The sequence below is a fragment of the Mauremys mutica genome, chromosome 22 (assembly GCF_020497125.1).
Source record: "Mauremys mutica isolate MM-2020 ecotype Southern chromosome 22, ASM2049712v1, whole genome shotgun sequence".
NCBI lineage: Eukaryota > Metazoa > Chordata > Testudines > Geoemydidae > Mauremys > Mauremys mutica.
Window position 1 is genome coordinate 20,118,855 of NC_059093.1, and position 26,240 is coordinate 20,145,094.

At 54.9% G+C, this 26,240-nt stretch overlaps 1 non-coding gene across 1 annotated transcript; it reads right to left on the reverse strand.

Annotated features, from left to right (window-relative positions):
* Positions 1-10,159: 10,159 nt before the first annotated feature.
* On the reverse strand, positions 10,160-10,344 carry LOC123354993. The gene has a single exon (XR_006574996.1). It is a non-coding gene; the product is annotated as a U2 spliceosomal RNA (small nuclear RNA).
* Between the last annotated feature and the right edge of the window lie 15,896 nt (positions 10,345-26,240).

Below are 26,240 nucleotides of genomic sequence, written 5' to 3' on the forward strand. Positions count from 1 at the left end.
TCACTTCGGGGCAGTGATTGCTACTGAGCTACGTATTGACCAAAGGCCTGTGAATGGGGTGTGGTGCCTGGCCGGGAGCAGCTCCTGGTGATAAGAAAAGAGGTTGGAGCAGGAGATCCTGTCCTAGCAGAGGGCTGTATGGGGGTTTCTTTGCAACCATGAATGGGGGTACTGTGGGGCATCTAGACTCCACCTTTCTCTGGTGGGGTGGGGCTTCTACTGTCTGCCTTGGGGCGGGGGTGGGGGGGTTCCATGATGTCACAGCCCATGGTGGGGCGGGTTGAATCGTGTTTCTGAAGTGGGAGAGAAACTTCCCCCGCTCCCACTCACTCTCCACTAGGGGTCTGGCCTGGGATCTCTAGGGAGGGAAGCACAGGAAAAAACAGTCTCCCCTATGGAACCCAGGAGTCCTGGCTCCCAGTCCCCCTGCTCTAGACCCCCTCCACTCCCTGGGCCAGGGATAGAACCCAGGGGTCCTGGTGCCCAGCCCCCTCCCTGCTCTGACCACTCGACCCCACTCCCCTCCCAGGGTGGTGCAGGGGTCACTGGGCCTGTGTCCCAGCTCTGCTAAGGGCCTTGACGGATTTTCCCAAAGTGCTTCCTTCTGAATCCAGCACATCTGCGCCCCCTGCCCAGTCGCTGCCCACCCCCATGTGGGGGCACCAGCACTGTGCCGGGTTGTGATGGGAAATTGTCCAAGCTGGCCCAGGAGAGACGTGTGTGTCCCTGCTGCCCCCTGCTGGTGGGGCTGAGCCCCGCTCTGTGTGTGTGTGTGTGTGTGTGTGTGTGTGTGTGTGTGTGTGTGTGTGGTGGCTTTGCAGGATTTTGTATCCTGCAGCAAGTGACACACACACATTGATGCACAAAGGGACTCACACAATCCCAAGAATACTCACACACAACACACCCAGAGGGGCATGCTAGCCCAACCCCCAAAGAGAGAAACAATCACACCCACACTCACAATCACACACACACACACACACCCCAGACTATTCAGAATCGTGCTCAGATACACAACCGCACACAGTTCACTCCCACTCCTCCCAATACAAGGACCTCCTGCCCCACACAGCCTGTGCCGAGGCCTGTGGAACTCACTGCCACTGGACAGCTACCAAAGAGAATGGACCTTTCCAGGAGACCAATAGACATGGCCATGGCGACAGAGGGGGCTGGGCTCCCAGGGTCTGACCCGGGCTGAGACTGGTTCTGACCTAGAGGGGTCTATCCAGCCGGGGGCAGCGTGACCCACACACAAACCCACCAGAAGCACCTTTCTTAGCGGGTCTCCCAGGCCATCCCCCACCCTGCCCCGGCTTGGGTAACAAAGGGGCAGCACAGGACTCCGGGCCGTGTCACAACCCGGCCCCAGCCCCTCACTCCCACATGCTGGCGAGTTGGGTAACTGCCGAGGGATTGCACAAGAGAGAGTCAGAGCCAGGGAGAGAACCCAGGAGTCCTGGCTCCCCCCCCCCGACACACACTCTAACCACTGGCTCCCACTCCCCTCCCAGGGCTGGAGATAGAACCCAGGAATCCTGACCACCAAACCTGCCCCCCCCGACTCTGACCACTAGACCCCACACTCCCCTTTTAGATTTTAGTCCCCCTGCCTCTTCTATCCACCCACCCCACCTGTCCATCCCTTTGCTGCAGGTTTTTGGGGTCTCACCCCTGCTCTGCACCCCCCCAGTGCAGCCCAAGGCTTTTCCTCCCCCCAACCACACATCCTCACCCCCCTCGTGCTGGATCATCTGCTTGGCCCCCTGCCCCCTCTCGGGGTGCGCTGTGCGGCGTGGCTGGGGATTGTGCAATGGCCCAGCACCAGGCAATGCAGAACGGACACCACAGGCCCTGCCCCACCTCACCTGAGCTGCTCTCCAGGTGCATCGGAGCCCAGTGCCCTGCACCGGGGCCCTCCTGCCCCACAGGGGGTGAGCTGCAGCCCCCGCCACACTCCGCAGAGGGGAGAAGGGTCAGGCCAGCCAGCCCTTGTAAGATGGGGAAATCACCACTGGGGTCGACGGTATGGGGGCTGTGACATACAGAGAAACGGTTGTTGCACCGGCAGAGGGCAGCAGAGCATTTGCACACACATACACACACGCACAATTGCAAACATACAGAAACACATATGTATCCAGCCACACACACACATGGACTATATTGTATGGACTATATTGTCGTCTTTGCTTCTCTTTGCTAATCTAAGGACTTTCCATGCTGTGTTTCAGTTGACTAATAAACCCTGCTCTGTTTTAACAGTCTGCCCAGTGTCACAGCACAAACTTGCTCTGTGCATTGACTGAGGAACAGTCTCTGAACAGGAGTGTCGTTCAGCTGGGCCTGTTGGCAGAGCTCACAGGTGGAAATAGGAGTGTTGAAGCCAGAGGAATAGCAGCAATTTCTGGAAAACACTGGCCCTAGTCATAACATTTAAATACAATAGTCTCAAGATGTATGCCTGTGTTCATCAGATCTGTCCCTCCGCCTTCAGATAGTTCACTCTGCTGGCGGGTTCCACCTCTTCCCTCATCTGTGTCTGTCTTGTCTATTTAGACTGTAAATTCTTCAGGGCATGGGCCATCTTCTATTCTGGGTTTGTGCTGTGCCCAGCACAACAGGGGCCCATGGTTTGTTGGTTCTTAGGCACTAAGGTCATGAATATGAGTTATAATAATAACTCTCCTGCCACTTTGAGCCAAGGAAGCCGGCCTTGGGGTGTTACGTCTTAAAAATGAGCTGGGGTTAAAACCGTGGAATATTCCTTGTGACAAGTATCCCACAAATTCCACTGACCTCCCTTGTTTTCTTTCCCTTCCCAGGGTTTCCAGTTTCCAAACCTGATGTGATCTTGCACCTGGAATGAGGGGAACAGCCGTGGGTCTCAGACCTCTATGGCTCTAGAAAAAAGTGCTCCCGAGAGCTGTGTGCACAGGTAAGGAATTGGGTGAACCATCTCAATAACTGTCTGTGAATACAGGAAACATTTGGGATGCCCTACAAAGACTCTGCAAGTTGTAAGCGCTCCAAGTTCAGAACTGTTCCCTGCAGATGTGGAATCATTAGGCAGATGTCACTCATGGCTTCCCACCTATCCTGACTGACAGTTGGCAGCAGGTCCCTCCCCAATCTCACTTTCCCCTGAGAGTTCTGGTGAAATGCACACCCAGAACTGATCCCTTCCTCTCTCTGCTCTGGGGAAGGGTTTGGGGAAAATCAGCTCCTGATAGGTTTGATCTCTCCCGCACACATTTTGGTTTGTTCACACCTTTTTCCATTCCTCTCTCTGAGATTTCTTTTCTCTCCGGCACAGGGAGTGACCTATGTCTGGATTCTCTCTGTCTCCCATCAGGTGGTGGGATGGCAAGTGAGAACGAGGAGACACCCCAGCAGGAAGATGCTGAGCAAGTAGAACCACATGGGACGTTATCAGAAAGACCCAAAGGGAATGTTTCCGGGAGTTGTGCACTCCCAGAAAAAGCAAAAGCCTGTGAGACTCAGCAGAGGCCAGAGGAAAGCTTCAGTAGCCACTCAGACCTTATTACACGTGAGAGCATCAACTTGGAAGAGACACACTACACATGGCATGAGTGTGGGAACAGCTTCAATCGGCGCTCACACCTTATCAGACATCAGAGCATCCACACTGGAGAGACGCCCTACACATGCGCTGAGTGCGGGAAAAGCGTCAATCGGAACTCAAGCCTTATTAGACGTCAGAGAACCCACACAGCAGAAAAACCCTACACGTGCTCTGAGTGTGGGAAACGCTTCAGTTATAACTCAGTCCTCATCTCACATCAGCGAATCCACACAGGAGAGACGCCCTACACGTGCTCTGAGTGTGAGAAAAGCTTTAACCAGGGCTCAAGCCTTATTAGACATCAGCAAATCCATACTGGATGGACACCCTACACATGCTCGGAGTGCGGGAAATGCTTCAGTTATAGATCAGTCCTTCGCATACATCAGAGATTTCACACAGGTGACAAACCCTATGGATGCTCTGAGTGTGGGAAACGCTTCATGGATCGTTCAGCCCTCATCACACATGAGAGAATCCACACAGGAGAGAGACCCTACATGTGCTCTGAGTGCGGGAAACGCTTCAATCAGAGCTCAAACCTTGTTAGACATCAGAAAATCCACATATGAGAGAATTGTAAGAAATGCCTTGATTCCGGCTGGACAAAGATTGTTTTTTAAAAAAAATCACAATTGCGAATTCCCACAGAGTGACCTTTGCACCATGTTCCCCGTGGCCTCTCAGATCCCCTAGATGAGTTGCCTGCTTCTGCCTTTTGCAGCTCCCTGTTCTTATTCCCCATCACCATCCCAACCCCCCTGTGGTTCAATTGGTTAGGTCAGTATTTTTTCTAAAGGGCTGGGAAGACGAGTCCCTAGTAAATGGCTTGGAACTAAGCACGATACCCCTGCATTTGGCCCCCAAAGCAGTTGTGGCCCGGGCCCTGCAGGATGTGACTCCTGAAGAGATCTCCTTCCTAATCAGGTGTGTGTTGCCTATTATTTGGGAAATGCAATTCCTGTCTAGGTGGGGATGGGGGAAAATGGAAGTGATGTTTCTGTTCAGCTCACCCCTGGGAGATGCTGCAAATATGTAGAAAATGAAATCCGTGTTGAATGTGACATAGCTGCAGAAAGAGACCTATTTTCCATAGATACCTAACATTTGGTGTTTTACAGGGATTCTAAGCCGCACCTGAATTTAGTCCCTAATTTAAATCTGTGCCACCAGATTAAAGAAATGAAAGGGCATATTTGGGGGAGTTGTACCTCACTATCACTATTGATACGTTGTGTGGTTGGTGAAGAATTCTACACCAGAGATTTGTAAAATTACTCCAGGAAAGGTCAAAGATTTGACAAGAATTCAGGTAGAAACTGCAGATTTTGATTTTCACCCTAGAGATGGAAGCTATGGTGACCTGTGGCCCAGGTAAACTATTTTTAGAACGCTGCTCCCTAGTTAAGTGTCATTGGTCACACTCCTGAAGGACGCCATGATTAAATTAGGAACAACTGTCTTTTACCATTTGGATCCAAAGTTTCATGAAGCACAGAGAGAAACAGCTGATTCCTTCAGAGCCATTCCATGCCTGTGGGTCCCAATCTGGCTGACTTGCTGGACAAGAAGCACTTCCATGCTGGGCAAATGATGGTAGCCAATGACTGAATGTATCAGATTCCAAGTAGAGGCTGCAGGATACATGAATGCTGAGTCCTGACTCCATGGTTTGGTCTCTTTGTTTTGCTATTAAGTCTTATGCATTTGTATCACTTCTCCACCTCCTGCGACTTTGAAAGATTAGAAAGTGTGAAAATAGAGCACAGGTGGTTTTTCTTATGATGCAGCCTTCCCACTAGCATGAGAGCCCTTCCACCCACACTCATGGGAGAAGACCCAGGGCGAAATGAACTCACAGAAATGGAAGGCTCCTAGATTATTGCAGAATGTGATTTCACTCAAAGCTCACTGGTGGAAATGGGAATTAAGAGAAAACTGCCCTATAGGTTTATATTTTGTAATCTTTGAATAAGTTGTTACCAGCGACAATGAAATTAAACATGAAGTTAATTAGTGTAAAGTAAGAGGCTGATTATGTGATAACCTGAATTATATTGTAACACTGAAAGTTTTCTTCTAGTTCTCTCCCTGCCCCTCCTACTATATCGGAAATGGTGGCTAATCTTGAAAAGTGAAACCTCACTCCAAAGGAATTAGAGTGGGGAAACATGGGAGAGAAATAGCATGTATGAAAATAGAGCCCTGGTGTAGACTGTAATTATTTCTATTTCAAACAGAATTTATTTTGATAAACTTTAAAATAAATTTTTTCAAGAGGAATATTGCTTGAGTCAAGATGTGTAACCTTCTACTGAGTTAGAGGGTAACAGCCACAGAGTTCCCCAGTTCGCTTGGTTGCTAAACAAAGACACGTCGGGCAGGAGAGGTCAGAATTTAAAATGGTGATGGATGCAGGATGATTGATTTTTGCAACCAGTTATTTTTATGGGTGCTGAGGCCCCTTTTCCTTTTGAGGCGGCAGCTGTTACAGCCCAGCTGCTTAACCCTCAAGCCTGGCCATGGAAACCTCCCGTAACTGGCCTTATGTGTCTTTCATGTTTGATACCTTTGGGGTTTGCACGTCCACACGACATGCGGTTTACGGCAGCAGATACTTTGAGAAAACTGCCGGGCTCAGTCGGGCTGTTCCAAACTCTGCCTCACTTCGTCTAGACTGGGTCATGTGACGAAGTCTCCATGGCAACTAATGGCCAGGCCCTTCCCCCCTGCAAGGGGATGCTAAAGGTGTGGGAGAACAAAGAGATCAGGTGACCTCCTGGCCTGGGAAGGAGACAAAGCGCAGAGAGGAGGGGCTGGAGGGGGGTTGGCAGATTTGGAAGCTGGCTGGGAAATGGAGGGGAGCCCCCATGGGGCTCGGACCTCCCAACGGGGCTGTGGCCTCCCTGGGGCCCCAGATGGACCTAACTAAAGACAGTCCTGTTGTCTGTACCAGCCAGACCTGGTTTGGACTCTGTTCCTGTCATCTAAATAAACCTCTGTGTTACTGACTGGCTGAGAGTCACGTCTGACTGCGAAGTGGGGGGGGCAGGACCCTCTGGCTTCCCCAGGACCCCGCCTGGGCGGACGCGCTGTGGGAAGCGCACGGAGGGGCAGAGGATGCTGAATGCTCCAAGGAGAGACCCAGGAGGTGAAGCCGTGTGAGCTTCTTGCCCTGCAGACAGTCTGCTCCAAGGGAGAAGAGGCTCCCTAGAGTCCTGTCTGGCTTTCTGGGGAGCAGTTCCACAGCATCGCCCGGGGACTCTGTGAAACCCCTCACTCCCGACCCGCAGCCCCTACTATCCCAGTCCTGACCTCCAGATTCAGAGCTCTGCTGGTGCCCCTCACTCCCAACCCGCAGCCCCCTGCGCTCCCTCCAGCTCTGACAGTGCCCCTCACTCCCGACTCGCAGCCCCTGCCATCCCAGTCCTGACCTCCAGACTCACAGCTCTGTTGGTGCCCCTCACTCCTGATCCGCAGCCCCCTGGGCTCCTTCCAGCTCTGCTGGTGCCCCTCACTCCCGACCCGCAGCCCCTGCTATCCCAGTCCTGACCTCCACACTCACAGCTCTGCTGGTGCCCCTCACTCCCGACGTGCAGCCCCTGCGCTCTCTTCAGCCCTGACTGTGCCCCTCACTCCCGACCCGCAGCACCTGCTATCCCAGTCCTGACCTCCACACTCATAGCTCTGCTGGTGCCCCTCACTTCTGACCTGCAGCCCCCATGGTTCCCCCCAACTATAGTGGTGCCCCTCACTCCCGACCCGCAGTCCCTGCTATCCCAGTCCTGACCTCTAGACTCACAGCTCTGCTGGTGCCCCTCACTCCCGACCCGTAGCCCCTGCCATCCCAGTCCTGATCTCCAGACTCACAGCTCCTCTGGTGCACCTCACTCCTGAGCCACAGCCCCCTAGGCTCCCCGCTGAGCTCCCCAGTTACTGTGACGCCAGTGCCCCTCACTCCCGACCTGCAACCCCCTGTGCTCCCTCCAGTTCTGACAGTGCCCCTCACTCCTGATCCGCAGGCCCCTGGGCTCCCTCCACGTCTGCTGGTGCCCTCACTCCCGACCCGCAGCCCCCTGCGCTCCCTCAACCTATGATGGTGCCCCTCACTCCCGACCCGCAGCCCCTGCTATCCCAGCACTCACCTCCAGACTCACAGCTCTGCTGGTGCCCCTCACTCCCGACCTGCAGCCCTCTGGGTTCCCCCCAGCTCTCCTGGTGCCCCTCACTCCCGACCCGCAGCCCCTGCTATCCCATTCCTGATCTCCAGACTCACAGCTCTGTTGGTGCCCCTCACTCCCGACCTGCAGCCCCCTGAGTTCCCCCCAGCTCTAGTGGTGCCCCTCACTCCCAACCCGCAACCCCTGCTATCCCAGTCCTGATCTCCAGACTCACATCTCTACTGGTGCCCCTCACTCCTGACCCACAGCCCCCTAGGCTTCCCGCTGAGCTCCCCAGTCACTGCGATGCTGGTGCCCCTCACTCCCAACCCGCAACCCCCTGCGCTCCCTCCAGTTCTGATGGTGCCCCTCACTCCCGACCCGCAGCCCCCTGCGCTCCCTCCAGCTCTGACGGTGCCCCTCACTCCCGACCCGCAGCTCCTACTATCCCAGTCCTGATCTCCAGACTCACAGCTCTTCTGGTGCCCCTCACTCCTGACCCACAGCCCCCTAGGCTCCCCGCTGAGCTCCCCAGTCACTGCGATCCCGGTGCCCCTCACTCCCGACCCACAGCCCTCTGGCCTACCACCAGCTGTGACGGTGCCCCTCACTCCCAACCTGCAGCCCCCTGAGTTCCCCCCAGCTCTAGTGGTGCCCCTCACTCCCGACCCGCAGCCCCTGCCATCCCATTCCTGACCTCCTGTGACGTTATGAGTGTAATATGATATTTCATTGAAAGGTGACAGTGCCAGAAAGAGTTAATCAACTCACCTCACCCACTGACTTGACCCATGGGTGAACCTTAAGGACTGGTTAGGAAGATCTGTAAATGAACAGAGCTTTGAGATGCAAGTCTGCATTGTTAGAGGTAGAAGGGGAGATGTTTGCTCAGGGCTTCTGATGTAGGCAAACAAGTCTTGTCTATTGCTGTAATTTTAATTCAAAGATCAAAAAAGGAATATTAACATTTATGATGATACTTGAGTGAAATAGTATTATTGTCTCTGTCTCTTTGAAGGTTGTGCTAACCTGTATCTGAACTGTTTAATGGGTAAATTACCCTGTGCTAATTGCCAGGATGTTTGGGAGAAGAAGTTAAACCTATTGTTTTCTCAGGCCGATCCTGCTTCATTTCAGGGCTTGGCTACACTTAGAAATTTGCAGTGCTGCAGCAGGGTGTGAAAACACCCTCTCCAGCGCTGCAAATTGCGGCGCTGCAAAGCGCCGGTGTGATCAAAGCCCCAGCGCTGGGAGCGCGGCTCCCAGCGCTGTCCGTTATTCCCCACAGGGAGGTGGAGTACGGACAGCGCTGGGAGAGCTCTCTCCCAGCACTGGCGCTTTGACTACACTTAGTGCTTCAAAGTGCTGCCACGGCAGCGCTTTGAAGCGCTAAGTGTAGCCACAGCCTCAGATCTGCTTTGGGTTTCAAGAGGGGGAAACCTTAAGCCATAAGGATTGAGATCCCGAGTCATTGACTGGAGTCACCCTGAATATTGACATTGGACTATAACCTATGGACTATTTCTAAAAGGACTTTTGGCAACTACAAGCTCACCTCTGCTATGCATCTGAACCTCAAGAATTAAATTCAAGTCTGTCTGTCTGTATATTGATCTTTTAACCAACACTCTCTCGCTTTTCTTTTTAAATAAATTTTAGCTTAGTTAATAAGAATTGGCTGTAGCGTGTATTTTGGGTAAGATCTAAGCTATAATTGAACATGGGTGTGTGGCTGATCCTTTGGGATTGGAAGAAGGGTGCGGCAGGCGGCTCAGGGCAGTGGTTTGGGGTGCAGGAGCGCTGTTGCAGGAGGTTGGGGTGCAGGATGCAGCAAGGGGCTCAGGGTAGGGGTTCAACTCAGGAGTCAGGGGCAGCAAAGCAGCAGCTCATCCCCTGGGCTGCCTGCAGGGGCTGGTCCCTACCCCCTTCCGGAGTCATAAACACTGCAGGAGCCGGCAACCAGTGGGAGTTCCCCACCTTCCCACGTGCGGTGGGGCTCAGGCTTCAGGCTTCTGCTCTGGGATGGTGGGCGACAGGCTCAGTCAAGATACATGGAACGTAGGCTGGGTGGGGAGAAGTCTGTGTAACTCATCCAGTTATTGATATACATGTGACCTCGAATATTACCAAACAGACCCTCAGTCCAAAACGCATTTGTCCTTCATATTGTTGAAAAGACTCACAGCAAACAGAAGAATTCCAGTTTTTAAAACAATCCTCCAGCAAGGCAAAGAAACTCACATCTGTAGACTCAGAAAAACACTCCCAACAAATTTTAACAATATGTGGTCATGAAGAAACCAAAGGGCTAAAAAGACCTGATTTTTCAACTACTTTAAAAAAAATCCTCAAATCAGCATTTTTAGAGTGAAACTTTTTCTGCTTTTTTAACCACACAATTCTCCCCAGAAGGAGAGGCACTGGTCCTGGAGATAGTGCAATACCAGGTCAATGCATGGGGTGGACAGAACAAGCTCCTATTCCATCTCCTTGTTTCAAAAAATCAATTTAACATACAGTCCTCAAATAAAGGACCTATCAGATATTAAACTGATAAGAACAGATTTAAAGTTTTAGAGAATATTTAAAAATAAACAATACAAAGTGTTTGAAGCATCAGTTATTGTGTCATTGGGGGTAACATACAGGTTGTAGGGGGATGTTAGTGTTTTGGTATTGGATGACATAAGTCTGTCATGTCCCCAATGCAGGGTATATGGTGGGTGAGTTGAGGGTACAGACAGCAAGCAGTGAGAGTACATCACTCATACAAACAGGTTATGGATAGTCATGGGCATGAATAAATGAGCAGACTGGATAATGATGATAGGATAACCCTCCTAGGGCAGAGTTCAGTTTGGTTGGTTTACTACGCTTGATCTTAGCTTTCAGGAGCCAAGAAGTGATGCTGAGAGTCTCGGATGCTAGGCAGCTGCTCTTCCCCCACTGCTTTCTACTTCAGCACGAGGAGCTCCCGGACATGCACCAAACACCATTCCCGACACTTTGATAACTAGGTAACTTGAAGTGATGATCACTTCCCCGAAATGACTCCACTGGAAGAATTCAAAGCAAGAGCCCTTAACACACAATTCTGTTCAAAGACAGAGAAGTCTTTCACCCTCCTTCCTCTTGCTGGTTTCCCTGTACGCTTCTAATTTGCATAAACCCACCCACTGACCTGTGACTAACAATCTCTCACTGTTAACTCTTACAGCAAAACAGGCCAAAGAAAGCCTATGCAAGCGCTGTACCGCAGCCCCAATGCTCTTTTCTGCCCCTTCTCAAACGTACAGTCATCAGGCACACATAAGATAGTTTTGCTCCATACCAGTCCAGTTCCTTGTCTAACCACTGCACACACATGGTATAACCCTAACCTGAGCTGATTCCCGACTTTTGCGCTCAATACAGGAAAACGAGAATTGAGAGAGAAGCTGTGCAGGGAAGTCTTCCTCAACTTGCACTTCACTCCCCAAGGGCCTTTCGGGCTCTTCTGTGGACTTCAGGTTCCATTTGATTGCCAAGTTTTATGGTCTTATTAATTAGCCATCTCCTAATGCAACGATGCTACATGTCAGACTAAAGATCGATTTTCCAAAAGAGCTGAGAAACAGAACTAAAGCTGAGCACGAGGTGTTACATTTACATGAGCATCCAGGTTCTGACTGTGCCCTGGCAAGTTCAATGCTTCCGAAAGAAATCAGAAAATAAGGAGCCCGTCAGGTCCCCCTGCTAGCACCCAGATCTAGTCAATCTGCTGGGAAATAAGGAAAAGGTGATGAATAAAGAAGTCAGGAAACAACAAGGAAATGAAGAGGTTTCTGTCCAATTTACCATCTTCTCAGCTACCAATCAAAGTTAAAGACCTAAAGTCAACCTATCGGCGTAAGTACAGATGGTTGGATGGAAATTAAAAGGAGCTGCTGTGGTAAGTGTTAGGAGCCTGCAAGCAGCATGCAGATAGTTTAAAAACACCGCAATTAGAGGCTGTGACAAAGTTCCTCCTCTACCTTGGTGGGTCCTGCACTTATTGGCAGATTTGCTCACCTCAGTGATCTTCCCCTCTGGTGGAACCCACAGTCTGGGTCAACTCCTCCTGTGTCTGATCAGGAGTTGGGAGGTTTGGGGGGAACCCGGGCCCGCCCTCTACTCCGGGTTCCAGCCCAGGGCCCTGTGGATTGCAGCTGTCTATAGTGCCTCCTGTAACAGCTGCTTGACAACTACAACTCCCTGGGCTACTTCCCCATGGCCTCCTCCCAACACCTTCTTTATCCTCACCACAGGACCTTCCTCCTGGTGTCTGATAACGCTTGTACTCCTCAGCCCTCCAGCAGCACAGCACAGCACAGCACAGCACAGCACAGCACAGCACAGCACAGCACAGCACAGCACAGCACAGCACAGCACAGCACAGCACAGCCTCACCCTCTCCTTGCACCTCTTACTCCCAGCTCCTCACATGCACACCACAAATTGAAGTGAGCTCCTTTTTAAACCCAGGTGGCCTGATTAGCTCTGCCTTGATTGGCTGCAGGTGCCCTAATCAGCCTGTCAGGGTGCGGAAAGCCCTAGGGCGGGTGCAAGGAAGTTTTGGGCCCTAGGTGAAACTTCCACCTTGCACCCTCCCACCCAGCTAACCGCGTCTGTCCGTTCCCCCACCCCCCGCAGCTAACTCAGCCCCGCACGCGGGGAGCCCCCCTGCAGCAACTACTCCCCCCATCCCCCCGTGGCAGCTAACCCTGCCTGGGGAGACTTCCTCCCCACCCCACCCCCTGCCACGGCAGCTTACCCTGCCTGGGGAGACCTCCTGTAGACATGGGTGGCAAGTTTGTAGAAATTTTGGTGGTGCCCAGAACCCGCCCCCCAACTCTGCACCCCCAAACTCTGCTCCCACCTGCCTAATGCTCTGGGAGGGGGCTCGGGAGGGGGAGGTCAGGGGTGCAGATCCTGGGCTGGGGATTAGGGTGCAGGAGGGGTGCAGGCTTTGGAATGGAGTTTGGGTGCAGGCTCGGGGCTGGGGCAGGGGGTGGGTGTGCAGGAGGGGGTGAAGGGTACAGGCTTTGGGATGGAGTTTGGGGTTGGGAAGGGGTATGTGGGAAGGGGGAGGGGTGCACCTTGTGGGGAGGGAGTTTGGGGATAGGAGGGAATACAGGGGTGAGGGCTGTGGGGCTGACGATGAGGGATTCATGATGCAGGAGGGGACTCAGGACTGGGGCAGAGGATTAGGGTGCAGGGGGATGAGGGGTTCATGCTGCGCGGGGGGGCTCAGGGCTGGGGCAGAGGATTAGGTGCGGGGGGATGAGGGGTTCATGCTGCAGGGGGGCTCAGGGCTGGGGCAGAGGATTAGGGTGCGGGGGGATGAGGGCTCTGGCTGGGGATGAGGGTTTGGGGCATTGGGGAGGCTCAGGGCCGGGGGAGAGACCCAGCTCGAAATATTGCTGGAGCAGGGCCCCCAGCCCTGAATATTCCTGGAGCCCGGGCACCGCACACAGATATAACCTGCCGCCCCTGCCTGCGGAAGCTAAGCCTGCCTGGGGAGCCCGCCCCAGCTCACCTCTGCTCCACCCCCTCCACTGAGCACACCGGCATCGCTCTAATTCTCCTCCCCGCTCAGGCTTCCGACGCCGACTGGAGGAGAATTAGAGCTGGGCTGTGTGCTCGGCGGAGGAGGCAGAGTGGAGGTGAGCTGGGGTGGGCAGCGGTTCCCCTGTGCGCCCTCAATCCCCCGTTACTGGGGACAGCCCTCCCCGCGCGCCCCCCAGCTCATCTCTGCTCCACCTTCTCGCCTGAGGGGGCTATTAGGCGCCACCAACCACTAGGCGGCCGCCTAGTTTGCCCAAATGGTTGCACGGGCCCTGGTGTTCACAAGCAGTGTGAAAACGTGCCATTCCCGCTCACACTGCACAGGGGCAGCACAGCTCTGGGGTTCTCTGGAATCGCACAATAATGCTGGCTTTGTTCCCACAGCACCTGGAGCTTTGCACAGTGAGACATGGGGGTGCTGCAGCCCCCGCCGCAGCCCTCGTTCCCGCACCTCTGCTTCTCTGCAGGGATCTTGTTATGCCACGAGGGGGGGGGGGCAGGGAGACTGTGCAGGAGACCCAGGCCCACGCGCTGAGCACTGCAGCTCCAGTGCTGTGTTCGGGATTCATTTCTGCTCTCTGATAAAACTGCCCCAGGCTCCTCTGTCCAACTAATATTCGTCCAGGCTCCCCGGCACTGTTAGTATCTGTCCAGAGCTCTCGCCAGCCCTGCCCCAGGAGAGCTGGGCGCTCGCCCTGCTCTAGGAGAGCCAGGCAGGCCCTGAGCACTAGACAGTGACCCTAGGCCAGTGGTGCCAGAACAATCTGTATAGTGGAGGGTGCTGAGCCACTGAACCAACTGTAACCCCTGGGTGTGATGGAAACCACGTCAAGTCAGGGGCTGCTGCAGCCCCCCCCCCCAGTTCCAGCCCCTCTGCCCAGGCAGCTCCCCCAGCCTGACACACACACCCAGCCCCTGCACCCGCCCCACCCCAGGGCTCCTCAGCCCACAGGGGAGCCCCCCGGCTGAGTGGGGCATCAGAACCCCCCAAAATTACCCTGGGACCAGCATGATCTGCCTCCGCCCTGCCCTGCATGTACTGGGAGTGAGTCAGTTTCGCTGTCCCAAGGTGTGTCCTGCCCTGTGTCTCTTCTCCTCCCCAGTTCCCTCCAAACCACCCCATTTCCACTGCACCCTGGGCTGGGTCTCTGCCAACCCCCCTTCTCCCCTCCTACCCCCAATATCTCCCTGCCCCTACAGGTCTATAGGGCTGGATCCCTCCCTCCCCCCTTCTCCCCCCATCCCCTCATCCCTTCCCCCAATAGCTCCCTGCCCCAGGCTGTCTATGGGGCTGGGTCTCTCCCTGAAGCCCCGCCCCCAGCGCGGGGCTCACAGACGATACCCGCCCGATGGCTGTGACGTGTGGTGACGTGCTCACTCCCGGCAGGCAACTCATTCACCTGAGACCAAAACGACAGAAGGTGTCACGTGTCCATGGGCGGGGATATGCAAATGAGCAGTATCTGGCAGCAGGACGGAGAGCAGCGAGAGGAACCGAAGGAGCCCGGCGGAGAGAATTCTCTGCGTGTGGACAGAATCCGGTGTGGGGAGTTCGTGCTGTGGGTGCCTACACCGGAGTCACTTCGGGGCAGTGATTGCCACTGAGCTGCATAGTGACTAAAGGTGTGTGACTGGGGTGTGATGCCTGGCGGGGAGCAGCTCATGGTGATAAGGTGCCCCTCACTCCCGACCCGCAGCCCCTGCTATCCCACTCCTGACCTGCTGTGATAGAGTAGGGGCTGTCTCTGTGGGAGATGGGAGAGCCAGGGAGGATTTTAGGTGAGGGACAGGTATTCAGCCTGTACCATGAGCTAAGGAGGGGGGAGGGGAGGTCCACACCTTTGCCCGGGGAGCTAGACAAAGCCAGGGAGCCAGCTGGAGGGGGTTGGGTCAGTTTCGGTTTGGGGCTTGGGGGGGAGAGTTCAGGGAATCCTATGCTGGGATCCAAGCACCCTGAACCCCAGAAGGACTCGATTGAGGTGTCCTGGTTGTGCTGTAGCCTGTGCTCCTGTCTCCAATAAACCTTCTGTTTTACTGGCTGGCTGAGAGTCACTGTGAGTCCCAGGAAGAGGGGTGCAGGGCCGGACTCCCCCACACTCCGTGACAACTGGTGGTAGCGGTGGGACCTACTGCACCCCGTGGACGGCGCTTCCTGCAGTAAGTGACTGGGGAGCAGCAAAACGAAGGGGGACTGACGGGGACCAGGTGGGCTGAAGAGAGAGACAGTTTCAGGAGGCGATTAACCCCTGGGAGTGTGTGACCAGAGAGAAGGACTCTCCGTGCTCATTTTTGCAGTGCGGCAGGAGATTTTACCCCAAGAGCCTTTTCCCCAGCTGGTGAGAAGCAGATAAACATCCAGGCTCCAAAGGCGCTATGTAGCAACCCCCTCAAGGACATGGACAGAGGGAAACTGCTCCACACGCTAGCCTGGGCAGCTGCCCATTTTCTTTGGCAAGTCAGGAAGGGCAAAGGTGAGACTGGAAGCACCTGGGGCTCATGCCCCAGCATTTGTGACACCCAACCCCCAACTCCTTCCCGGGGCTCTAGCTGAAGCCAGAGCATTGGCCTGAGCGGCCAAGAAGAGGTTCCAGCCCTGAAGGGAGCAGGACTTTCAGCACAAAGGTAAAACTGCACAAGCACAACCACGAATGGACTCGAACCCTCAATCGCCTGATCCAAAGTCAGACAACTTATCCATTAGGCCATGTGGTTACATAGGAAAAGGCCCTCCAGGCACTTCTTTGGAAAAGGCCGACACTGACGCAGCCGACGAAGTGGGGATTCACCCACGAAAGCTCATGCTCCAATACGTCTGTTAGTCTATAAGGTGCCACACGACTCTTTGCTGCTTTTGCAGACACTGTGTTTCTCAGGTCAGCTACTGAGGGGGGCCGAGACTCTCTGGGCACAAGAAGTCGAGTTCCCAGCGAGATGTGAGACTTAATTCTCTGGATCCAGGTGCAGGGTTTTGGCAGGGAGGCTCAGGCATGGGGGACTGGGGTGCAGCGGACGGACCGGCTGTCTAGGTGGGGAGATTTAGTCTCACTGAGGAGGAGGAGGAGGAATCCTGCTGACAGGCAGTGGCCAGGGCCGATGCAACCACTAGGCGAACTAGTCGGCTGCCCAGGGTGCCAAGTGGTTGGGGGCACCAAATATGGCACTCAGGGGAGGCGGGGGAGTGGAGGTGAGCTGGGGCAGGGGGCTGGGAGGTGCGGGGGGAGGGCTGCCTGCAGCAAGTAACGGGGGGGGGAGGGCGTGCAGCCAGCAATGGGGGAGTGCGTGCAGGGGAACCACTCCCTGTCCCAGCTCACCTCTGCTCCGTCTTCTCCCCTGAGGACGCCGCCCCTGCTCTGATTCTCCTCCCCTCCCAGGCTTGCGGCACTAAACAGCTGATTGGCACTGCAAGCCTGGGAGGCGGGAGAAGTGGAGCTGCGCCGGCGTGCTCAGGGGAGAAGGCGGAGCGGAGGTGAGCTGGGGTGGGGAGCTGCTGCAGGGGGGGCTGCCCGGCTCTTCCCCATGGCCCCCACCCCTGCACTCACTGCATGGTAAGTGGAGTGACCCGGCCCCAGCCTGCTCTGCTCCCCTGGCTCCCAGGCTTGTGTTGGTGTTGGCTGGATTTGTGCGGGTGTTTGTGTACATTAGCAAGTGTGTGTGTGTGTGGCTGGATTCATGCATATGTTTGTGTATGTTTGCAATTGTGTGTGTGTGCGCATGCTCTGCTGCCCTCTGCCGGCACGACAACCGTTTCTCTGTATGTCACAGCCCCCATACCGTCGACCCTGGTGGTGATTTCCCCATCTTAAAAGGGCTGGCTGGCCTGACCCTTCTCCCCTCTGTGGGGCAGGAGTGCCAAGGTGTGGGGTGCTGGGCTCCAATGCACCTGGAGAGCAGCTCAGGTGAGGGCAGGGTGTGTGGTGTCCGTTCTGCATTGCCTGGTGCTGGGCCATTGCACAATCCCCAGCCATGCCGCACAGCGCACCCTGAGAGGGAGTGGGGGACCAAGCACATGATCCTGCATGAGGGGATCATTCTCATTGGTAGCTGTCCAGTGGCAGTGAGTTCCACAGGCCTTGGCACAGGCTGTGTGGGGCAGGAGGTCCTTGTATTTGGAGCAGTAGGAGTGAACTGAGTGCAGTTGTATCTCTGAGCATGATTGTGAATATTATGGTGTGTGTGTGGGGGGGGGTGATTGTTGCTGTCTTTGGGGGTTGGGATAGCATGTCCCTCTGGGTGTGTGGTGTGTGAGTGTTCTTGGGATTGTGGTGAGTCCCTTTGTGCATGTGTGTGTGTGTGTGTCTGTCACTGGCTGCAGAATACAAAATCCTGCAAATCCATTTCCTACTGCTTATCCCAGCAACACACTGATACAAACAGTGTCACAGATGCACTCACACACACATACACACACACACACACATAGTGCTCAGCCCCACCAGCAGGGGGAAGCAGGGACACACACGTCTCTCCTGGGTCAGCTTGGACAATTTCTCATCACGACCCGGCACAGTGCTGGTGCCCCCACACGGGGGTGGGCAGTGACCGGGCGGAGGGGGGAGCAGATGTGCTGGATTCAGAAGGAAGCACTTTGGGAAAATCAGTCAAGGCCCTTAGCAGAGCTGGGACACAGACCCAGTGACCCCTGCACCACCCTGGGAGGGGAGTGGGGTCGAGTGGTCAGAGCAGGGAGGGGGCTGCCGATCGCTGTGAGGGTGGCAGTCAGGCTGCCTTTGGCAGCCTGCCTGCAGGAGGTCCCCTGGTAATGGAGATTAGGCGGCATGCCTGCGGGAGCTCTGCCAGTCCCGGGGCTTCAGTGGCAATTCGGTGGTGGTTACACAGGACTGGCAGACCTCCCACAGGCATGCCGCCGAATCCACCTTACCAGCGGACCTCCGGCAGGTGTTGGTATAGGTATGTATTACATTCTATACTAATGTTAGATGTGTAGTAGTGAGACTAGAAAGGAGCAGTGTGACAGTGCTGCCCGTGGGAGCCAGCTGAGATCACTCAATCAGGGTGAACTGCAAACAAAACGGGGCAGACAAACCCCAAATGCTGGTGGTTAGTATAATACTTAGATTTACCAGCCAGCACAAAACAGCTTCTGTAGCACCTCACTGGTTACTCAGACGTCCAAACAACGCAGTTCCCTTAAAGTGCTCAGCCTCAGGCCTCCATCCAGACACACACGTCAAATATGATGATGATTCCTGAAACTCTGATCTCATCATATAAAAGAAAAGGTTCTTCCAATCCCAAAGGATCAGCCACATACCCAGGTTCAATTATAACTTAGATCTTACCCAAAATACACGCCACAGCCAATTGTTATTAATTCAGCTAGAATTTATTAAAAAAGAAAAGAGAGTGAGTGTTGGTTAAAAGATCAATATACAGACAGACTTGAATTCAATTCTTGAGGTTCAGATGCATAGATGAGGTGAGCTCGTAGTTGCCAAAAGTCCTTTTAGAAATGGTCGAGAGGTTATAGTCCAATGTCCATATTCAGGGTGACTCCAGTCACTGACTCGGGATCTCAATCCTTATGGCTTAAGGTTTCCCCCTCTTGAAATCCAAAGCAGATCTGAGATGAAGAAGGATCATGTCCCAGGGTTCTTATACATTTCCAGCAGCCTTTCAGCCTGAGAAAACAACAGGCTTAACTCCTTCTCCCAAACATCCTGGCAATTAGCACAGGGTAATTTATCCATTAAACAGTTCAGATCCAGGTTAGCACAACCTTCAAAGAGACACAGAGACAATAATACTATTTCACTCAAGTATCATCATAAATGTTAATATTCCTTTTCTGATCTTTGAATTAAAACTACAGCAATAGACAAGACTTGTTTGCTGACATCACAAGAACTGAGCAAACATCTCCCCTTCTACCTCTAACAATGCAGACTTGTATTTCAAAGCTCTGCTCATTTATAGATCTTCCTAACCAGTCCTTAAGGTTCACCCATGGGTCAGGTCAGTGGGTGAGGTGAGTTGATTAACTCTTTCTGGCCCTGTCACCTTTCAATGAAATATTATATTATACTCATACCGTCACAGGAGGTCAGGAATGGGATGGCAGGGGCTGCAGGTCGGGAGTGAGGGGCACTGGTAGAGCTGGGGAAAGCCCAGGGGGCTGTGGGTTGGGCGTGAGGGGCACCGCTAGAGCTGTGAGTCTGGAGGTCAGGACTGGGATAGCAGGGGCTGCGGGTCAGGAGTCAGGGGCACCAGCAGAGCTGGAGGGAGCCCAGAGGGCTGCGGGTCGGGAGTGAGGGGCACCGGTAGAGCTGGGGGAAACCCAGGGGGCTGCGGGTCAGGAGTGAGGGGCACCAGCAGAGCTGTGAGTCTGGAGGTCAGGACTGGGATGGCAGGGGCTGTGGGTCAGGAGTGAGGGGCACCGTCAGAGCTGGAGGGAGCGCAGGGGGCTGCGGGTCGGGAGTGAGGGGCACCAGCAGAGCTGTGAGTCTGGAGGTCAGGACTGGGATGGCAGGGGCTGCGGGTCGGGAGTGAGGGGCACCGTCAGAGCTGGAGGGAGCGCAGGGGGCTGCGGGTCGGGAGTGAGGGGCACCAGCAGAGCTGTGAGTCTGGAGGTCAGGACTGGGATGGCAGGGGCTGCAGGTCGGGAGTGAGGGGCACCACTAGAGCTGCGGGGAGCGCAGGGGGCTGCGGGTCGGGAGTGAGGGGCACCAGCAGAGCTGTGAGTCTGGAGGGTAGGACTGGGATAGCAGGGGCTGTGGGTCAGCAGTGAAGGGCACTGGCAGCACAGTGACTGGGGAACTCAGCAGGGAGTCCAGGGGGCTGTGGGTCGGGAGTGAGGGGTACCAGCAGAGCTGGAGGGAGCGCAGGGGGCTGCGGGTCGGGAGTGAGGGGCACCAGCAGAGCTGGAGGGAGCCCAGGGGCCTGCAGGTCAGGAGTGAGGGGCACCGGCATCGCAGTGACTGGAGAGCTCAGTGGGGAGCCTAGGCGGCTGCGGGTCAGGAGTGAGGGGCACCAGCAGAACTGTGAGTCTGGAGGTCAGGACTGGGATGGCAGGGGCTGCGGGTCGGGAGTGAGGAGCACCACTAGAGCTGGGGGGAACCCAGGGGGCTGCAGGTCAGGAGTGAGGGGCACCAGCAGAGCTGTGAGTCTGGAGGTCAGGATTGGGATGGCAGGGGCTGCGGGTCGGGAGTGAGGGGCACCAGCAGAGCTGGAGGGAGTGCAGGGGGCTGCGGGTCAGGAGTGAGGGGCACCGTCAGAGCTGGAGGGAGCGCAGCGGGTGCGGGTCGGGAGTGAGGGGCACCAGTAGAGCTGTGAGTCTGGAAGTCAGGACTGGGATAGCAGGGGCTGCAGTTCGGGAGTGAGGGGCACCAGCAGAGCTGTGAATCCAGAGGTCGAGACTGGGATAGCAGGGGCTGTGGGTCGGGAGTGAGGGGCACCAACAGAGCTGTGAGTCTGGAGGTCAGGACTGGGATAGCAGGGGCTGCGGGTCGGGAGTGAGGGGTGTCACAGAGTCCCCGGGCGATGCTCTGGAACTGCTCCCCACAAATCCAGGCAGGACTCTGGGGAGCCTCCTCTCCCTTGGAGCAGACTATCTGCAGGGCAAGAAGCTCACACGGCTTCACCTCCTGGGTCTCTCCTTGGAGCATTCAGCATCCTCTGCCCCTTCGTGCGCTTCCCACAGCGCGTCTGCCCAGGCGGGGTCCTGGGGAAGCCAGAGGGTCCTGTCCCCCCCACTTCGCAGTCAGCCGTGACTCTCAGCCAGCCAGTAACACAGAGGTTTATTTAGATGACAGGAACAGAGTCCAAACCAGGTCTGGCCGGTACAGACAACAGGACTCTCTTTAGTTAGGTCCATCTGGGGCCCCAGGGAGGCCACAGCCCCGTTGGGAGGCCCGAGCCCCATGGGGGCTCCCCTCCATTTCCCAGCCAGCTTCCAAATCTGCCAACCCCCCTCCAGCCCCTCCTCTCTGGGCTTTGTCTCCTTCCCAAGCCAGGAGGTCACCTGATCTCTTTGTTCTCCCACACCTTTAGCATCCCCTTGCAGGGGGGAAGGGCCTGGCCATTAGTTGCCATGGAGACTTCGTCACATGACCCAGTCTAGACGAAGTGAGGCAGAGTTTGGAACAGCCCGACTGAGCCTGGCAGTTTTCTCAAAGTATCTGCTGCCGTAAACCGCATGTTGTGTGGACGTGTGAACCCCAAAGGTATCAAACATGAAAGACACATAAGGCCAGTTACGGGAGGTTTGCATGGCCAGGCCTGAGGGTTAAGTAGCTGGGCTCTAACAGCTGCCTCCTCCAAAGGAAAAGGGGCCTCAGCACCCATAAAAATAACTGGTTGCAAAAATCAATCATCCTGCATCCATCACCATTTTAAATTCTGACCTCTCCTGCCCGACGTGTCTTTGTTTAGCAACCAAGCGAACTGGGGAACTCTGTGGCTGTTACCCTCTAACTCAGTAGAAGGTTACACATCTTGACTCAAGCAATATTCCTCTTGAAAAAAATTATTTTAAAGTTTATCAAAATAAATTCCGTTTGAAATAGAAATAATTACAGTCTACACCAGGGCTCTATTTTCATACATGCTATTTCTCTCCCATGTTCCCCCAATCTAATTCCTTTGGAGTGAGGTTTCACTTTTCAAGATTAGCCACCATTTCCGATACAGTAGGAGGGGCAGGGAGAGAACTAGAAGAAAACCTGAATTATATTGTAACACTGAAAGTTATCACATAATCAGCCTCTTAGTTTACACTAATTAACTTCATGTTTAATTTCATTGTCGCTGGTAACAACTTATTCAAAGATTATAAAATATAAACCTATAGGGCACTTTTCTCTTAATTCACATTTCCACCCAGTGAGTTTTGTGTGAAATAATAATTTCTACAATAATCTAGGAGCCTTCCATTTCTGTGAGTTCATTTCGCCCTGGGTCTTCTCCCATGAGTGTGGGTGGAAGGGCTCTCATGCTAGTGGGAAGGCTGCATCATGAGAAAACCACCTGTGCTCTATTTCCACACTTTCTAATCTTTCAAAGTCGCAGGAGGTGGAGAAGTGATACAAATGCATAAGACAATAGCAAAACAAAGAGATCAAACCACGGAGTCAGGACTCAGCATTCATGTATCCTGCAGTCTGAACTTGGAATCTGATACATTCCCTTATTGGCTACCATCATTTGCCCAGCATGGAACTGCTTCTTGTCCAGCAAGTCAACCAGATTGGGGCCCACAGGCACAGAATGGCTCTGAAGGAATCAGCTGTTTCTCTCTGTGCCTCATGAAACTTTGGATCCAAATGGTAAAAGACAGTTGTTCCCAATTTAATCATGGCGTCCCGGAGTGTGACCAATGACACTTAACTAGGGAGCAGCGTTCTAAAAATAGTTTACCTGGGCCACAGGTCACCATAGCTTCCATCTCTGGGGTGAAAATCAAAATCTGCAGTTTCTCCCTGAGTTCTTGTCAAATCTTTGACCTTTCCTGGAGTAATTTTACAAATCTCTGGCGTAGAATTCTTCACAAACCGCACAACGTATCAATAGTGATAGTGAGGTACAACTCCCCCAAATATGCCCTTTCATTTCTTTAATCTGGTGGCACAGATTTAAATTAGGGACTAAATTCAGGTGCGGCTTAGAATCCCTGTAAAACACCAAATGTCAGCTATCTATTAAAAACAGGTCTCTTTCTGCAGCTATGTCACATTCAACACGGATTTCATTTTCTACATATTTGCAGCATCTCCCAGGGGTGAGCTGAACAGAAACATCACTTCCATTTTCCCCCATCCCCACCTAGACAGGAATTGCATTTCCCAAATAATAGGCAGTCCCCAGAAAAATCATGGAGCAGGTCCTCAAGGAATCCATTTTGAAGCACTTGGAGGAGAGGAAGGTGATCAGGAACAGTCAACATGGATTCACAAAGGGCAAGTCATGCCTGACCAACCTGATTACCTTCTATGATGAGATAACTGGCTCTGTGGATATGGGGAATTTAGGTAGTGACCCCTGGTGGCTAAGTGAGGCAGTGGCCTTTGATTTCCTCTTCTCTCCCCAGCCCCCTCTCTCTCTGGGGTAGGGCCCCCAGTTGAGGCACTACCCGATGTGTATCTCTACTAATTGGAGCAGTGACCTCCCTGTGGTGCCCTGGTGTGGCAGTGCCCTATTGGTATCTCCCTCCCCCTCTCCCCGCACCATTGTGGTAGTGGCCACTTCAGGCAGTGGCCTGTTTATAACCGCCCCCCCCCACACCACCACCACCACCACCACCACCACCATTGCAGCAGTGCCCCCTGCCGGCCATGTGCAGCAGTGCCCTGCATGTATCCCCCACAACCATTGCTGCAGTGACCCCAGGTGCCCAGTTTGAGTAGTAGCCTGTGTGTACCTCACCTCTTGCGGCAGTAACTTGTGGGGCCACGTAGGGCAGTGGCCTGTATGTACCATCTCCTCTGGAGCAGTGACCACTGGTGTCTTGGTGCTAAGATGCAACCACCTCTGGGTTACATGGTGGGGCTGTTTACAGGACAATGGGGACAGACCCCCACTGTTCCAGGAAGTAGGGGAATGTCTGGTGTTCGGGGCAGAGCGTTCCACCTTCTATTGAACTGTGATGCTCTGAGCACCTTTCCCGTGCATGAAGACCCTGTGTGGCTCCAAAGCTGGTCCAGTAACAGGTATCACCTCACCTGCCTTGTCTCCTGGTATTCTGGCCAGTGTCTAACTTCCCCTTCGCTGTTGGGCCTCAAACCTCCTCCAAGCAACGCCCCCCCAGTCCTTTAAGCTGCCAAACCTCCCCTGGAGCCTAACCCTGGGTGGGGGGCACCCCACCTGAAAACCCTACGGCACCATGGGAGTGGTCGTGTCCACTGCCTCCATCTCCCACCAGCCAGGACGGGCCCCCCACAGCACCATGGGAGTGGTCGTGTCTCCTGCTTCCATTTCCTGACAGCCGCTGCCAGGCCCGGCCCAGACTTCCCGTTTCTGGTGCGAGTCCGGTAGCAGATGCTGCCATGAGGCGGTGCTGGGAAGGGTGGTGCTGGTGTCAGGAGAAAGCAGGAGGAGTAGGTGGGGTCTGTGCTCCTGCGGGGAGGTGCTGCCCTTGCTGTGAAAAGGCCCCGCCATTAGGGGAGATGTCATCTCCCTGCCCTGCCACGCTCTGCACCAGCCCCTGCTTGTCACGGGAGCAGGGCTGGCTCCAGGCACCAGTGTAGCAAGCAAGTGCTTGGAGCGGCCAATTCAAAGGGGCGGCCCGTCCGATATTGGGGCAGCACGTCTGGGTCTTTGGCAGAAATTCGGCGGTGGGTCCCTCATTGAGCTGCTGCCGAATTGCTGCCAAAGAGGAAGGGAGGGAGGACTCGCCGCCGAACTGCCGCAGAAGCAGCAGTGTGGTTGAGCTGCCGCTGAAGAGCCACAGCTTGTCCTTTTTTTTTTTTTTCTCCTGCTTGTGGTGGCAGAAAAGCTGGAGCTGGCCCTGCAGAGGAGGAGCAGGCTCCAGTCTGCGGAGCTGCAGCAGGGAACCCCGCAGCAGGGAACCCCACAGCCCAACGCCTGTCAGGCACCCCCGTTCTCCATGCCCCTAATCCCTGCTGCCCCCCCACCCAGCAGTTATAGAACAGGAGGCAACTTAACTTCTGCTCACTGTTCCCGGTGGGGCTCTAAGAGAGTGCGGACCGGAGCAACTTAACTTCCACTCCCTGTTCCCTTTATAGACGCACAGTCAGAGCTCTCACAGGCTGGGCAGCAAGGAGCTGATGCAGTTTTTCCTCACCCCAGTGGATATTGCAGCCCTTAGTGTAGAGGTTTGTTCTTTAAACATGGGGTCAGTCTCCTGTGGGGTTGGGCCACAGGACAGCCCCATGCCCCTTCCTGTGCTTCTAACCCTGCACTGTTCACCCTGCGTCCTGCCCCACACCCCTAACCCTGTGCCCCCTTCTGGCACCCCTAACCTCTGCACCCCTAACCCTGTGCTCCCCCCTGCACTCCTAACCCCTACATCCCCAACCTCTGGCACCCCTAACCCTGCACCCCCTCCAGCACCCTTACGTCCCTACACCCCTAACCCTGTGCCCCCCAAACCCTAAACCTGTGACCTCTGGCACCCCTACATCCCAACCCTGCACCCCCCTCCTGCACCCCTCACCCTGCCCCCTAACCCCGTGCCCCCTCCTGTCCCCCTAATCCCTGTGCCCCCCTCTGGCACCAAACCCCTGAACCCCCTCTGGTGCCCCCAAGCTCTGCACCAAAATCTCTGCACCCTTAACCCTGTGCCCCCCTCCAGTGCCCCTAACCCCTGCCTCCTCCTGCACCCGTAATCCCTGCACTGTGCCCCCTTTTCCCCTAACCCCTGCACCCCCTCCTGTGCCCACTTGGGGAAACTGACCTGGATGCACGGAGTAGCTGGCATTGCTGCTCGCTCCCCCCGCCACCCCTGAACACTGCTCCTCCGCACATCGCTAGGGGGCTGTGAGGGGAGAGCAAGGAGCGACATCAGGGCTCCCTGCCTCCAGGTCACCTTCCCCACCTGGGCTGCTGCTCTCTGTCCTCCCCTTATGCAGCCCAGGTGGGGAAGGTGACCTGGAGGCAGGGAGCCCTGATGTCGCTCCTTGCTCACCCCTCACAGCCCCCTAGGGGGGCACGGAGGAACATTGGGGGGAGCAGTATCCGCTCATCACCGCTCTCTCCCCCTTCTCTTCCCCCCCCTCCCCCCATGTTCCTATGCCGGGAGGGAGCAGGGAGAAATCTGGGCACCACCCCCAGCAGCACTCCCCTGCCAGCCGGGAGCAGTTTCTGACTTTACACCGGCAGCACACACCTCTCTGCTACTGTACAGCACCGTCCTTGACCATGGTACCCCTGGGCCATTCCCTGGTGTCACCCACCCCTAAGGCTGGCCCTGGCTATGGGCTTCAGAGGGAGTG